Source organism: Stenella coeruleoalba (genome assembly GCF_951394435.1).
Source record: "Stenella coeruleoalba genome assembly, chromosome: 6".
Lineage (NCBI taxonomy): Eukaryota > Metazoa > Chordata > Mammalia > Artiodactyla > Delphinidae > Stenella > Stenella coeruleoalba.
The window spans coordinates 57,969,363-57,985,861 of NC_137151.1; the positions used below are offsets into that span (position 1 = coordinate 57,969,363).

Below are 16,499 nucleotides of genomic sequence, written 5' to 3' on the forward strand. Positions count from 1 at the left end.
AGAGAAAAAGTTAGGAGAATAGTTAGGAGATTGTGTGGTAAATATGAATTTGATGATGGCCTGAACAAGGGGTGTCAATAGAGTCAGAGTGTGACAGTGAGGACAGAGTTGACAATGAGAACAGAGTATATGCGTGCAAAAACAATGTTGCAGAGGAGTGCTCACAAGAGTTACCTTATTGGATGAGTTTTACATCTTCATTACATGAGCAATGTTTTCCTTTCTTTCTCCTCTATTGAGGAGCATGAAAAAATGGGGAATTCTATGGTGGTCCAATGGTTAGGACTCCTCGCTCTCACTGCCAAGGGCCAGGGTTCAATCCCTGGTGGGGGAACTAAGATCCCACAAGCCATGAGGTGCGGCCAAAAACATAAACATAAACAATAAGCATATAATTTTTAATGGCTTTATTGGAGTATAATTGCTTTTAAGTCTACTTGTAGTTATTTACCTTTATATTAAAAAAAATCTAAAATAATATATGTTCAATTATAATATCATTGTTAGAATGAGAGCCTATCATTTCCTTGTTTTCACATATAGAAGATAAGAAAATGAGTAAATTAGAACTTTCTCCTTCCTGCCACCTCTCTTCTACCCACTTGAGTTTTTGTTGCTATAATCAGGAAGTTTAGAACAAATTATTACTAACCTATTTATTTATACTTGGACCTTATATCTTAAAGATTACTTTTAATATTCTCATTATATTTGCAACAAGTTTTTACCTAGTCCAATATTTAAATTATTTCAAATATTTACAGATATTTCTTTTATATCAGAATTTCACCTTTCTTAGTTTTTGCACTTTGATTCCCTTCTGACTAACTGAAGTGTATGTCCAGTTATTTCAGGACATAGGTGAAATATCTCTGAACTATAAGGTACCTAAGAATGTCTTAGTTTTCCTTTCCTATGAAAATGATAATTCGAGTGGGTATAGACTTTGTAAGTCAAATCTTTCTCAGGCTGCTGTACGTGTTATTCTATTCAGCTTCTGAAGTTTAATGTTGAAGTTAAGTCTATTTTTCATTTTTTTTTCTTCCTTTGAAAATAGTTTCATTTTTTAATCTGTATTCTTATTGAATTTTTTCCATACTTTAGATTCAGAAAGCTTTCTCTCACCCCCTGATGACTAGACTAAGTGTCATCCAATGTGTTTTTTGAGTACCCTATTCTTACCCTTATTGTTATGGTGTAATACCACATTGTATAGCAATTGCCTGTTTCTTGTATGTATATCATCCACAATAGACACTAAGTTCTTTTAAGGTAGAACTGTGACTTGGTAATCTTTGTAGCCCTAACTTTTAGCATATAGCAAGCACTCACAAAATAGTTCCTGAATACATGAATGGATACATAATTTAACATTACAATCTTTATCAGGATAGGTCAAAATGTTGGGCTGTTTTCATTAATACATTTCAAAACTCACTGAGTTCTTTTCATCTCTGATTGTCTTATACCAAAGTATTACTTCGGATATATTCTGATATATCTTTAGTTGCTATTTCTGTTCCATTTACTCGGATCTCTTTTTCAGAAGTTGGAGCACTATCTTTCCACTATTACATTTAATGGTTTTTCATCTATTTCTCCTTTCCATTCACATTTTGAGAGAGTTTTTCAAGCTTTTTCTCTAATCATTGATTTAACATTCTGCAATATGGATTCCATTTTTTATTATGTTCAAATAATATTTGAATTTTGATGTTGCATGTTCTGTGTCCTTACAGCCTTAACTTACCCAACTTTGTTCTTATGTCTCCCTTCTTGTCTTAGCTTAATATCATGCCTTAGATTTCAACTCTTGTATCACAGAAAATACAAATTGGATTCTTTCCACTTACTTATGCTTCTGGCAAACCATTTTCTAGAGTGTTCATTTTCTCAGGATTTGGGGGGGCTTTGCTCTTCTTCCTTTATGCAGCACAGTCTTTTCAAAGGGATGCTTTATCTTGTATTACACTCATTAATACAAGTATATTATATCTTGTATTAAACTCATTCCAAGGTTTGTGTAGCCCTTACTAACCAGAAGTGTGGATTTTATTTGGTTCTTCTCATTATTTTCCTGATTTCTACTAGCTCCTCAGCACAGATCTTGAGCTGGGAGGCATAAAGACATGCATAGTTCACAGCTAACTTTTGGACCTAAAGCTAACATTTACCAACTTTGTCACTATGAATACTGGCCTGAGGCAGAGATCCCTCACCCTTATTGCCTAGTTGTTTTAATATGAAGAAAAGAATTCCTGGTTAATCAGGAAAAAATCATTGGTCTTTTCCTTGATACGAGCCATGTATGAAAAACTAAACTCCCAGAGAGTCAAACACACAGCTCTATCTGCCCAGGCCCTTCCATTATTTGCTTCACATATCCTTAGATACAGAGTATCACATCTGTCCACTCCCATTGGGATCATGTTGGTATACTCCAAACCAGAGCTCAAAAATATCAATAGATAAGAAAAACACGTACTAATGGGGGATAATGGGGCAACAAGTTGTAAAATAGTACTTGAAGGTGACACATAGTAGTGGGGTTACTGTCCAATTCACTAGTAGGTGACATGAAGCAGAAGCAGATAGCTTTCTTACTATCCTTCAGGGTCACAGGTTTGCTCACCTTCAAACAACAAAGCTCATGTCCATTTCAGCCCTACAGTTCTTGCAAGTGGTGGAAAATCTTGTCAAATTCTGTCAGTAGGATGCTTATCAGCAGGGTTATAGCAACTCTGGAAGACTCAAGCCCAAGGTAGCAAGGCTTGGCAAGTGAGCGAGCACCTATTTCAGCCGAGTGCCCTGTACAGGGCACAGCCTCTCAGCCATATGCGCTGGGTCTGGTCATCAATCCTGCCTTTTGATGCTATTATGAGTTCTCATATTTTTCTGATTTTTCATTAGGCATTTAATTCAGAGACTCTGAGACAAAAACAGCTCGTCCAGATGTCATCCTAAATCAGAAGTCAACCAGATTCTATTAATAGTGATATTTCACATCAAAGATTTGACTAAGACCATTGATGCATACCTGGCATTCCAAGTTAGTTGTAGTGAGTGTTTATACTGGCAGCTTTCCTTGTTTCTAGATTTATATTCAGAACTCTCAATAAAATATTAAGCAGTTTTGAAAACAGGTCCTGAAATAGTTTTAATAAAGCTGCAGTTCTCATTTTCATTCCACCCTACCCTCCAGTACTACTTGTTAACCTGAGGTATATAATAATATAAGGAAAATTAGAGTGAAATTATGTCAGTTTTAAAGAATTATTCCTCAAATGAATATCCCAACTCAATTCCTAACCTTGATAAAACATATTGTATGTCATTTCTAAAAAATTCATCATCATTATAAAAAAAGGAAAATGTTTGACACTGTTTTAGCACAAACTCATCCACTTACCCCAGCATTTATGCATGTTTCAGACATTGGAGCAGTATGCAGCCACTTCTCTTCATGACTACAACATCATGGGAGTGGAAAGAGATAAAAATATATAGTTAAGAAATGTGTGTTTAATTTTTTCTTTCCTTATTTAAAGTGTTTAGCACTTTCATATTTCAAAATGCTCATGAATTCAGTTTTAGATTCTGAGTGTATTATTAAATTCTACTATTTAAATTAGAAATAGTCAAAGTAGCTCCTTCAATTTGCTCAAAAGCAGTGCTGGATAAGTTAGACTTTGTTAAAATTAAATTTTTCTGCTCTGCAAAAGACACTGTAAAAAGAATGAAAAGACAAGCCACAGACTGGGAGAAAATATTTTCAAAAGATACATCTGATAAAGGCCTGTTATACAAAACATAAAAAGAACTCTTAAAATTCAACAATAAGAAAACAAACAACCCAATTTTAAAATAGGCCAAATACCTTAACAGATAATTCACAAAAGAAGATATACAGATTGCAAATAACCATGTGAATAGATGCTCCACCTTATATGTCATCAGGGAAATGAAAATTAAAACACAATGAGATACCACTCCACTCCTATTTGAATGGTCAAAAGCCAGAACACTGACAACACCAAATGCTGATGAGGATGTGGAGCAAAAGGAACTCCCATTCATTGCTGGTGGGAATGCAAAATGGTACAGCCACTTTGGAAGACACTTTGGCAGCTTGTTACAAAACTAAATATACTCTTGCTCTACAGCCCAACAATCACGCTCCTTGGTATTTACCCAAAGTAGTTGAAAATATGTGCACACAAAAACCTGTGCACTAATGTTTATAGCAGCTTTATTCAACTTGCCAAAAGTTGAAGCAACCAAGGTGTCCTTCAGTAGGCAAATGGATAAATAAACTGTGGTACATCCAGACAATGGAATATTATTCAGTGCTAACAAGAAATGATCTATCAAGCCATGAAAAGGCATGGAAGAAACTCAAATGCATATTACTAAGTGAAAGAAGCCAATCTGAAAAGGCTACCTACTGTATGATTCCAACAATATGACAATCTGGAAAAGGCAAAACTATGGAGACAGTAAAAAGATCAGTGGTTGTCAGAGATTAGGGAGAGGGAGAGATGAATAGGTGGATCATAGAGGATTTTTAGGGCAATGAAATTATTCTTGTATAGTATGATAGTATAATGATGGATACATGTCAGAGTGTATAGAGTATACTAGTATCCTCCAGTATACTGTAGTATAATACTATAATGATAGATACATGGCATTATGCTTCTGTCCACACCCATCAAATGTACAACACCAAGAGTGAACCCTAATGGAAACTATGGACTTTGAATGATAATAGTATGTCAATGTAGGTTCATCAATTGTGACAAACGTATCACCCTGATGGGAAGTGTTGATGATGAAACAGTCTTATGCATGTTTCAGGGTAGGGAGTATGTGGTAAATCTCTGTATCTTCCTCTCACATTTACCGTGAACTTAAAGTTACTCTTAAAAATTCTTTTTTAAAATGTGCTGTACTGTCATGTTTAACTCAATTACTTATTACAAGAAAACTGTTCAACTGGTCATAATGCTATACACAAGAAGTTTCTGTTGTTTTTTTTAAAAAAGGTTTTTAAATTATGTTTTGGCTTTGACTTTAAAAAATAAGCCCAATATTCAAGTTAACCAAGTAGAATACACCGCAATTTGGCAAGTTTTTAAATTCTTGGACTTACTGGCCTAAGGAAAGAAGTATAAACATCCATGATTCAGAAATGTAGGGAGAAACTGAGGCAGTCAGAACCCCATCCTTCTGCTCTAACAGAGAAAAGATACTATCCTAGGAGGAGCAAGATCCTGGACCTCCCTGGGAAGATAGTAGCTTCTAAGTTATATGGGACAGCATGACTAGAAAAAAGGAGCTCAAGATTCCAGGGCTAGCCTTGCAACTTTCAGGATGAATAAAGATTCTTGGATGGACTGAAGACCTGTCAAGGTATGGCTTAGCCAAGACCACTAGGACAGGAGTGTTACAGGAGTGTTCAGGAGTGTTCTCAACTTTGGAAATTTCATCAAGTCTATGGATATAGAGCTATGCTCTAGAGCAGGCTCTGCCTGACAACAATATACAGTACTCATGGTCATTTTAATCTTTACTATGAAATCACTATTTCAGCACCCTTAGTATGCTTGTGCTTGGTGATAAAGTCTTTTTCAAACACCATTAACCCTTGTCAGATATATGCAAAAATAGTGAGTTTTAAAAATAATGTTTAATTAAATAAATAGTAGGTCATCACCATGGAAGCTTCTGAAAGTGCTACATGCATTCACCCAGAACAGTTATGCTCCAGTCCATGTAGAGAGTCCCAGCCTTCAGTGCTCTCAGGAAGCTTCCACATGTGCTGTGGATTTGACTGCTCTTTTCCTGAAAGGAGTCCTCGGGATGACCTTGGTGGTGGGAAGGAGCCAGCATGACATGAGTGATTCCAGACAACACCTTTCATTTACAGAGCATTCTGAACTTTACCACGACTTTTGCCTACATTATGGATTGATTCTGCAACCATCCATCCAGTGATGTAGGTTATCATTGTCATTTGTCAGATTTTAGAGTATCAGTGTTCAATAGGTTAAGCAACTTGCCTGAGGTAGTAGGTATTCGAGCTAAAACTTTTCTTGAGTTATCTGTCTAAACTTTCTATCTTGGAGAATATTCAAGCATGGTTAGGAAACGGAATAATGGGGAATCGTAAGTCATGGGAAATGTTAAAGGTCTACTTGCATGTAGCAATCATTCAACTTTAGCAAGTACTTTTAATGAAAGGTGTTACTAGTTGGGGGAAAACCAAATGTGTGTGTGTGTGTGTGTGTGTGTGTGTGTGTGTGTGTGTGTGTGTGTGTGTAATTTTTCTCAGAGTGTGGAGTTTAATCACCTTAATCACATTCATATAGGGATATGTTGAAAATTCGGGTTCCTGGGCTTCACCCCAGTTGCTCTGAACTCTGGGAATCTCTAGGGGTGAATCTACGTCTTTAACAAGCCTCTCAGGTGATTCTTGCGTAATTCTCAGGTGATTCTCAGCTCACACACTGGGTGATGCTAGACCCTGTTATTTGTTGTTTGGCAAAAAAGCTAGCCAACACACTCAGGTGACCTTTAAACTTGACATTGTACGCCTTTCCGAGGCTGTGGTTTTCCCTGCGAGGAGGGGCGGGGCTGCGCTGGGCGGGGCTTGGATGAGCGGGGCTTGGCTTGGATGAGGGGCGAGAGTGGGCGGGGCGGGGAGGGGCGGGGCCGGAGAGGCCAGGCCTGGAGAGGTAGAGGGTGAAGGGTTAATGCTCCGCGCGCAGGCGCTGCCCTCTGAACTGGAACGGAAAACAACTTCCGGTTGGAGTCACTCTGCCGGGCGCCGGCGACCCGCGGTGTGGGAGAGCGGCGCGGAAGCCCTGAACTGTGAGTAAGAAACTTCGTGAGCTAGTTGGTGTGTCCGAAGCCGTCGGGCACGGCGACAGAGAACTTGTGTGTGTGAGCGACGCTGGCCGTATGGGCGCCGCAGGGAGAGAAGCCGAGGAGCTGCAGAGACAACCAGTTCTCAGAGTGGGGAGGGACTTAGTGCGAGAGAAACCACCTGGGTCCCCATCCCCGAGCGGACCAGGGAGGGGCTTTCCGGGCCCGCGACGTCAGCGCAGCAACGACGGACCCCGCTGCGACGGCAGCAGGGGAGGGATCCTGCCCGACTCCGCGTCGGCTGCTCTCGGTGACTTGACTTCTTGGCTAGCCACCGGGGAGGCAGGGTTTGCGATATCAGGGTGAGCAGTGGACCCCGCCTGGAGGTCCCAGCCTCCTTTGAGGACGCGGGCAGCCTTGCAGAAGCTAGTACTATCGTTGTTACTCTTCCGAAAACTTCGTCGGTTCTTTCTGTTGTTTTTCCCCCAAGATTATTGCACAGTTTTGCTCTCAGCTTTCCTGTGGGGTGTTATCATAGCCTTGTCAATGAGAAGTTGGGTAACTTCCCCGAGGGTCACGGAGAGAATAGATGGCTGAGGCGGAAAGAGCAGAAGCAAACCCTGCCCCCAGTGGGAACCGGGCGTTAGGTGGAATCCCCAGCGCGGCGTAAACTGACTAGCGACGAGTTACGGGTGTCACAAGCTGTGCTTGTCACGAAGTGAAGAAAGAAGGGGGAAGACACTCAAACCAAAGAGTCTTTGTGTCTCTTATTATGCTGTAACAAGCAGAAGTAGAGCAGCCTTTGCTATGTCAAGTGTCATTTATCTCACAGATTCATTTGACAAGTTATATCTTAAGAGAGAAACCGGTAGTAAAGGAAGTGAAATGACATGAAAGTGAAGGAAAATAACGTGATCTGCTTCCCTACCACGGTTGGAATACACATTTCAAACGAGAGGTAGCAGAGAAGCAAGCTCTGTATTCTGCTGAAAAATTATTTTGCCCCTCTCATTAGGGAGGGGAGGAGAACCCTAAAGTGATAGTCATGTATAAAGCAGAAAATGTAACTCCTTCACAGCCCTCTCCCCAACCACAGGTACTCCAACGTCTTCCACATCTCTCATGTGTATGTAAACATGTTGTTTCGCTTTCTTATGAAAATGAGATTATGTATGCATACAGTTCTATTATCTGGTTTTTCAGATGAAAAATATATAGTGGAAATCTTACCACATGTAGCTCTACTTTATCTTAATGCCAGCATGGTATTCCTTTGCCTGGATGTACCATATGTAGTTAACCATTTCTTGATATTGCCTGTCTATATATTTTGCTCTTGTTCTACGAAATTATCTGTATTTCATTAGGATACAGATATATTAATCCTCTGTGAATTATATGGCAAATATTTTCAAGAACTATCAGTCTTTGGTTTAAATGCCCAGGTTTTGTATCGCTTAAGAATGCTGTCCTTACTCAAAAATTATTAAAATATTTTCCTGTATTGTCTGTTAATTCTTTTTATAGTTTTGTATGCTTTACTCATTAAAACATATGAAAATTATTTTTGTACATTGTATAAGATAGGGTTTAGCCATTTTCCCTGAAATCATTTGCTGAAATCAATTCTTTCCCAACTGACTAGAAATACTACCTTAATATAGTAAATTTCCACCTGTACATGAGTCTTTTTTTTTTTGGATTCTTCTGTTGCTGTGTTCTATTTGCCTCTTCCTACACAAATACCAATCTCTTTGATTAGGCACTTTTTAGTAATTCATAAAGCAAGTCCCTCTTCATTTGCCTTTTTCAAAATATCCTTGGTGATTGCGTTCTCTTCTCAGGTAAAATTTAAAGTAAACTGTTTATGTTTCATTAAAACATAACTTTTGGGGGGGATTTTAGCCATCCAGTAATATTTTGTGACTGGTATGTAGATAATTTATATATCTGGCCAGCTTTCTAAACTTATTGTAATAATTTTTTTCTCTTGAATTTTCTAGGAAAACAGTCATCTAAATATAATCTTATCTCCTTCCTTATACTTCTTTCTTTCTTTGGTTTAATAAATTTCTAGCTTTTCCAGAACAGTGGTGTATAATAACATTGATTCAGACCATCCTTATCATATTTCTTAGTTTGTGGATGTTTTTACTGTGTCATCATTAAATATGAATTTTAGAGTAAATTTCAAATAATTTTATTTATCAAGGAAGTGTCTTTAATATTTCTAGCTACTGGGATTTTTGCAGGGAATGGATTTTGGATTGTGTCTGAAGTTGGGTTTTTTTGTTTTTGTTTTTTCTTTTGGTCTGTTTGCATTGGCTAGCACTTGGAGAACAGTTTTAACTAACAGATGTTGAATGTTCATTTGGTCTGTATATTTCTTGTTGTCAAGATGATGTCTTTTCATTACTACTTAACTAAACATTTTTATCAGGAGTAGAAGTTGAGTTTTGTCATACGGCATTTTGGCATCTATCATGGCCTGTCATGTGCTTTTCTTCCTTGACCTATTAGAATGGAAAATTGTTTTAGTAGATTTTTGGGGTTTTTGTTGTTGTTGTTTTGTTTGTTTGTTTTTTAATTTTTATTAGAGTATAGTTGATTTACAATGTTATGTTAGCTTCAGGTGTACAGCAAAGTGAATCAGTTATACATAAACATATATCCACTTTTTTTTTTTAGATTCTTTTCCCATATGGGCCATTACAGAGTATTGAGTAGAGTTCCCTGTGCTATACAGCAAGTTCTTATTAGTTATCTATTTTATATATAGTAGTGTGTATATGTGAATCCCAATCTCCCAATTTATCCCTCCCCCCCTTTCCCCCTTGGTAACCATAAGTTTGTTTTCTGCATCTGTGACTCTACTTCTGTTTTGTAAATAAGTTCATTTTTACCCTTGATTTCTACTTTTTGAACCAACCTTACACTTGGTCATTGTGTAATATTTAAGCATATAGGTTTCTTTTCGGTCACATTTTTATTTAAAATCAGTAATTGAGTTTCATCTGTAGTTATCTTTTTACTGTTATCTTTGGCAGAGTTTGATAGCAAGGCTATGCTGATTTTCTAAAAAGAATTGAGAAGAGTTCCTTCTTTCTCTGCTCTGAGGTAGTTTAAATACAGCTTAAGAGCTCTCTATTTGAAGGTCTGAAAGAATTCACTCATGAACCCATCTGAAAGTACAGTGGACCCTTGAATAACACTTGGGGGTTAGGGGTGCCAAGCCTACCAGCAGTTGAAAATCTGCATGTAATTTATAGTCAGCCCTCCGTGTCTGAGGTTCTGCATCCTCAGATTCAACCAACTTCAGATAGTATAGTACTGTAGTATATATTTAGTGGGAAAAAAATTCACCTGTAAGTGTATACATGCAGTTAAAACCCATGTTGTTCAAGGGTCAATTGTACATTGTTCTTAAAAACAGCAATAATATTCAGCAAAAAGGTCCAGAACTTTAAAAGGCGAACAAACAAAAACTCCTTAGAGTAAATCCTTATAAAAGAAAAGATGTGAAACACCAATAATGTCAAGAAAGAAGAACTGCTGTACTGATCCTGGTTATTTTTGTCCCCCACCTTTTTTTTTCCCCCCTGTTCTGGGAAAATGCTGTAGGTAGACTGAGGCTGATAATAAAGTGTTTTACTGTTTTTTCTCTTCTCTACTCCAGTTTATGAAGGAAAGAGTGTTGCTTCTACAGGGGCAAGCTCTTCTATGCCCTGAAAGAAACCAGGAGGGATACTCAACTGAGAAAGCATCAGTTTCACTTTGTTGTCATCAGCTTCCCAATTTTGCCAGGAAATTTCTTGCTTTAGAGGTAGTAACCAAGCTGACATTCTACTCTAGCCAAATCCCATAGGGGAGTTTCAAAAGGAGTGGTTGAGAACATATGCAAGCTCAGCATGCTTTTACTTATTTAATTTGAAGTGAAAATCAGTAGCACCGTCTAGGGATGTACATGGCCTCTGCATACACGTAAGAACAGGGCTGGCTTCTAAGGAATACAAACCATCCAACCAAAGCCCACCGTTTTACTCAGCTAATGGTTTACTGTTAATATGTGGATAGTATTGTATTATGTAATCTTTGGTAGAGTTACTAACTTTTATAAATGATTATTTTAAATATTTTTTGATTACTTTCAAGACTATTACCTTAGATAATGGAGTTTAGCAGTGTACATCTGTGAACTGTGGAGGAGACTTCAAGACACTCGTAAGTGTTATTTACAGAAGAATACAGGCATTATGTCAATGCTTGGATATTTGAGTATCTTAAATTATCATCTATTAATCTAGAACAGATAATTATTGGCATAATTTGGGGGGCGTGCCCTAAATAAATAAAGACTTGCATGTTTTTTAAAAGCATACCTATTATCTGTAAGGAAATGGTAAAAAATAGATAGCCTGTTGATGTAAAACTTCACTATTCTAACTACAGTTGATCCTTGAACAACACAGGGGTTAGGCATGCCAACCCTCTGCTCAGTTGAAAATCTGCATATATTTTACAGTCAGCCTTCTGTATCTAAGGTTCCTCCGTATCTGTGGTTCCACCATACTGGCAGTTCCACATCCAGGGATTCAACCAACCACAACTGAGCAATGCAGTGTTTATGTTTACCTTAGATGGGTAGAACATCACATGCCTAATTTCCTTTTTGGTGTTAATACTATTTAGTTTTGCACTTCAACCCGTAGAATTTGATAAACAGTTTGAGAGAGGTCCTACTGGAGATAAAAAAGGAAATGAGGCAAAGCTGAGACTCATGGGTGTGGTCTTGGCTATAAAGTCTTCTTTTAACTCTTAGAAGATAGCACAAAAAGTTTCACCAAGTTTTAACATCCAGCATAGTGGAGAACCTGGTCTGGGGAGCTTTTGGTTTGATCAGTGGGATTGTCTTACCTTGTTTATCCTGATGCATTTAGCAATCCAGCTTATGAAAAAAATACGAAATCCAAATTCTGACACTACTGGATCTATGATATTTAAGTTTCTATTATTTTAGCTGCCTGATTGGAACATAGTAACAGTGTAGTGCAGTGTGCTATGGGTATATCCATAACCGAAGTTTACAACCTGGAAAGTGAGAACAGAAATGCAAGCTGTCATTTTGGGGAATTGGCTGCTTGTGTTATGGAACTTTCTTAAAAGTGGGAAATGATCGTAAGTAAATGTCAGGAGTGACAGTTCTCTTCCATTTCCTCTCTTCAGACAAGGAAAACGTACATACTTTTTAGTGTCTTTAAAGGTTTACCTTAACCATCTAAGACAGAGGATGTTATTTATGTGTATATACTACATTGTTGACTTATTTTCTGCTTTTTGCTTCTGTTGCTTTGTGTGAGTGAGGAGGCAAACATAGAGCTAAGATAGAGAAAAGACAGGATGTATCTCACTTATTCACCTCTTCGTTTGCTAAGATGGCAACTTTTCTGAGATAGAATATGAACTCATTATTATTCATACCCTGAGGGGTTGGGAAAAGCAGGTGACTTTCTTTTCTAGGGCAGAGTGGAAGACGTCATATTTACTCTATGTGATCCTTCCCCCATCCTGAAGCTTCTGTAGATTTGAACTGGCATCTTACCACAAGTGTGAACCCTGGTAGAATATTTACCCAGAAGCAGAATAGTCTCAGCAGTGGGGGAAACCCAGCAGAGGACCTTTTTCTACTTACTAAATCACCCACACTTGTCTCTACTTGTCCACAAAAAGTAGACTTGTTAAAGACTTATAAATCATTTTAGGGGTGGAGGTGGTGGAAATCTACCTTTAGGCCTGTGATTCTTTTCAAACTTGAAATCCCAATGTATATAACTAATCACAGTTGAGCTGCTCTGGTTGAACTGGGCAATTGGTGGTAGACCATTGTTTGGCTCATACACCTGCAGCCTCAGTGGAGCTCCAAAAGCACCACTACTTTCTTTGATTATTAATTTTTATTCAGGATTGGTTAGATATCATTTGGTATCATAGTGCTGGTTGTCAAAGACAACAGGCTTAAGATATTTTTATCTATAAAATAAGGGAAGAAATGTTTGTTTAAAAAGAAGGAGGGGGACTTCCCTGGTGGCACAGTGCTTAAGAATCCGCCTGCCAATGCAGGGGACATGGGTTCAAGCCCTGGTCCGGGAAAATCCCACATGCCACAGAGCAGCTAAGCCCATGTGCCACAACTACTGAGCCTGTGCTCTAGAGCTCACGAGCCACAACTACTGAGCCCGCATGCCACAACTACTGAAGCCCGAGTACCTAGAGCCCATGCTCCACAACAAGAGAAGCCACCACAATGAGAAGCCTGTGCACCTCAACAAAGAGTAGCCCCCGCTCGCCACAGCTAGAGAAAGCCCGTGCGCAGCAACGAAGACCCAATGCAGCTAAAAATAAATAAATAAACAAACAAGAAGGAGGGTGGGAGGAGTTAGAGTACCACTTCAGAAAATTTAACATCCAGATAGTAGGAGTCATAGAAAGGGACACAGAAGGAATGAAATTGCTCAAAAAGTTATTCAAGAAAATTTGCAAGAACTGAAGGGTGAACTTCCACGTGGGTTAAGTACAAGATCAGAAATCAAAATGGCTCTGGACTTCAACAAAAACAAAAGGGAGCATAGTAAAACTTATAAAACTCTGAGGAAAAATTACTTCCAACCTAGAACTTTTAACCTGGCAAACTGTCCTTTAAATCTGAGGGTAAAGATATTTTCCGTTATGAAGGGTCTCAAAAAATTTACTTTGCAGGCACTTTATCAGGAAGCTACTAGAGGGTTTACTTCACCAAATTGGGGAGTAAAACAAGAAGGATGAAGATTTGGGATACTGAAAATGAGGGATTCAGCTAGAGAGAGAGGTGAATAAAGGGAATCATCAAATTCAAGTTGAAAGAAAGTCTCAAGATGAAGGCTTTCCTCTAGGCATAGAAATCAACAAATCTAGACTTGAGCAAGTCAGAAAGGTCAAGGAGAGATTCTTCTAGGAAGATGAAATTGATAGAATAATTGAAGTGTCTCAGTGGATTGAGGAGTTGTAGTAATGATAATAAGAAATGAAACAAACAAGAAATTTTTTCAGGAAAAATGTTTTTCAGGAAAGGAAAAGGAGCCATAGTATATTATATGGCTCAGCAGTGAATAGCATTACGTAGTCATAAGAAAGTTAAAGTAGAATGCAAATCTAACCAAAAAATAGGATATAACTATATGAGGAGAATGGAGAGAATATAAAGGGAGGGGAGATTTTAAAGAGAGCTGAATCCTTATTTTGCATAGTGGGAAGACAAGTAAAACTGAAAACTCAGTAGTGGCAATATTAACATGTTATTTAGAGATACAGAGATAATACCAAAAAGAATCAACCAAAAGGGACTTCACTGGTGGCGCAGTGGTTAAGAATCCACCTCCCAATGCAGGGGACACGGGTTCGAGCCCTGGTCAGGGAAGATCCCACATGCCACGGAGCAACTAAGCCCGTGCACCACAACTACTGAGCCTGCACTCTAGAGCCCGCGTGCCACAACTACTGAGCCCACGTGCCACAACTACTGAAGCCCACGTGCCACAACTACTGAAGCCCACACTCCTAGAGCCCGTGCTCCACAACAAGAGAAGCCACTGCAATGAGAAGCCTGTTCACCACAACGAAGAGTAGCCCCTGCTCGCTGCAACTAGAGAAAGCCCGCGTGCAGCAACGAAGAGCTGACACAGCCAAAAATTAAAAATAAAATAAAAATAAATTTATAAAAAAAAAAAGAGGAATCAACCAAAAGAGCTGAAAATTGTTGCCAAGGTGAAGCAGGAAATGGGAAGGGAGGAGAGTAAGGTACTACTGTTTTTCTTAAACCTTATAAAGTTATTTTACTCATTAAAATGTAGATGTGTTATGCTTTGATTAAAAATAAAATAAAAACTAAATTAGGGTGAAAAGAGCTAGGATGTTGGACTTTCACATCAAAGAGACCTGGATTTATCTGGGTCTTCCATTTTCTCATTCGTTGAACTCAGGCAACGTATTTAACCTTTTGAAGCTCAGTTTCCTTATCTGGAAAGGGAACATTAAAATAAGGTAGTTTATGTAAAGTAGCAAGCAGTTTTTACCTCAGCAGGTGTCAGTCTCTACCCCTGTCCCTAAGGTTTCCCAGGAGGAAATAGGGAACCACCACCACTGTTGGGAAGCTTCCCATTCAATTATAAGACTAAGATTGTCCTTCTGGTTCATAGCTGTGTGCCTATTCGGATTGAAGGCATGGCACTGGGATCTATGCCCTTTCTAAACTATCTGTAGATAGTTAGAGAATTTAAATAGAATTGAGATGATTTAGAGTATTGGTAGGGGTAGAATCAAGTTATAAGGACTGCTTGGTGGGAGAACTCTGGTCACACTCAGATTTCTCTTTCAGCATGAACTTCAGTGCAAATGCCATTAATGGTGTCTCTTCCATTAATAGAGAAAACAGTTGTCACATAGACTGATGAACTGTGGAAATTTCATGGAATCAAGATCGACAAGAGTGCTGTTGCTCTGGACCATCTGCCAAAGTATCAAAATACCTTTTTTTTTTTTTTTTAAGAACATCTACCTTAGCAACTGCTATTTTTGTTTCTCAATTCTATACACTTCTTTTGGAACAGTTCATAAAGCAGATCACTTTAGAACAAAAGGACACTTTATGAAAGCCTATTTCCCTGCCTTGGTGCATATTTGTGTAGTGTTTTACAGAGTACAGTGCTTTCCCAGTTATGACTTGATCCCCTATGGCAGTGATTCTAAATCTTTCACACTTGCTTCTCCCTCTTCCTCCCCTCACCGCCCCCTCTCCACCAAAAAAAATTATGATCCAAGAAGTCTTGGACAGGGGTGGCTGATCTGTTTTTTGAAACTGCCCTGGATTATTCTAATGTACTGACAGGTTGGGAACCCATGTCCTACAGCATGCTGTACCCCAGACATTCTAAACTGGGACAGATGAGGGAACCGAGGTCCACAGAAAGGCTACAGCTTATTTACTCTCACCCATCAACAAGCATATCTAGACTGGACATGTTTTCTGCACTTCAACTCTGATTCTATCTTTGGTTGACTAGGCTTTTTAATTTTGATTCTCTAACTTGTATTAAGAGAGAAATTAACACATTTTACACAAGATGTGGTCTCAGTTAAAAATAAGATTTGGAATCTTATTTTATAGCATCTTTTTAATTTTTTCCAGATGCAAAAGGAAATGAAACAGAATCAAATTTTTTAATAAACTCTTGCTCCTCCACAGTAGGGTAGCATAACAAGCTAGACTTAACTAGATCTGAATATTCACATTTGGGATCTGGGACTTAACTAGATCTGAATATTCACATTTGAGGAAAACTGGAGTGGCCCTGAAAAGAGTAGAGATTTGGGTAATTTTGGCACAGAGGCAGGTTTGAGAAGTTGGTTTGTCAGGCTACCCAGGGATTTTTAGTCCTGTCTTCAGGAGTATTCAACAGTAGGAGTAAGAAAGTGTGTTGCATGGTATAAAAATACTGTATCTGGTTTTAAACTTCTATCATATTATACATTTAAAGTCACAACCTAAACATCTTGGGAATGACTAGGAATGGAGATCTGGATATCTCTGAAACCTTATTTAT

At 38.4% G+C, this 16,499-nt stretch overlaps 1 protein-coding gene across 5 annotated transcripts in view; it reads left to right on the forward strand.

Moving 5' to 3' along the window:
- Positions 1–6,741: 6,741 nt before the first annotated feature.
- The window catches only part of TANK (TRAF family member associated NFKB activator), a 72,814-nt gene continuing 63,056 nt past the window's right edge, over positions 6,742–16,499 (forward strand). For 4 of the 5 annotated variants that reach the window (XR_013828808.1, XM_079924851.1, XM_079924854.1 and 1 more), the window contains exon 1: positions 6,742–6,873. The gene's annotated coding sequence lies outside the window, so the exon portion shown is untranslated. The remainder of the gene's footprint in view (positions 6,874–16,499) is intronic. The other variant, XM_079924853.1, reaches the window with a different exon arrangement.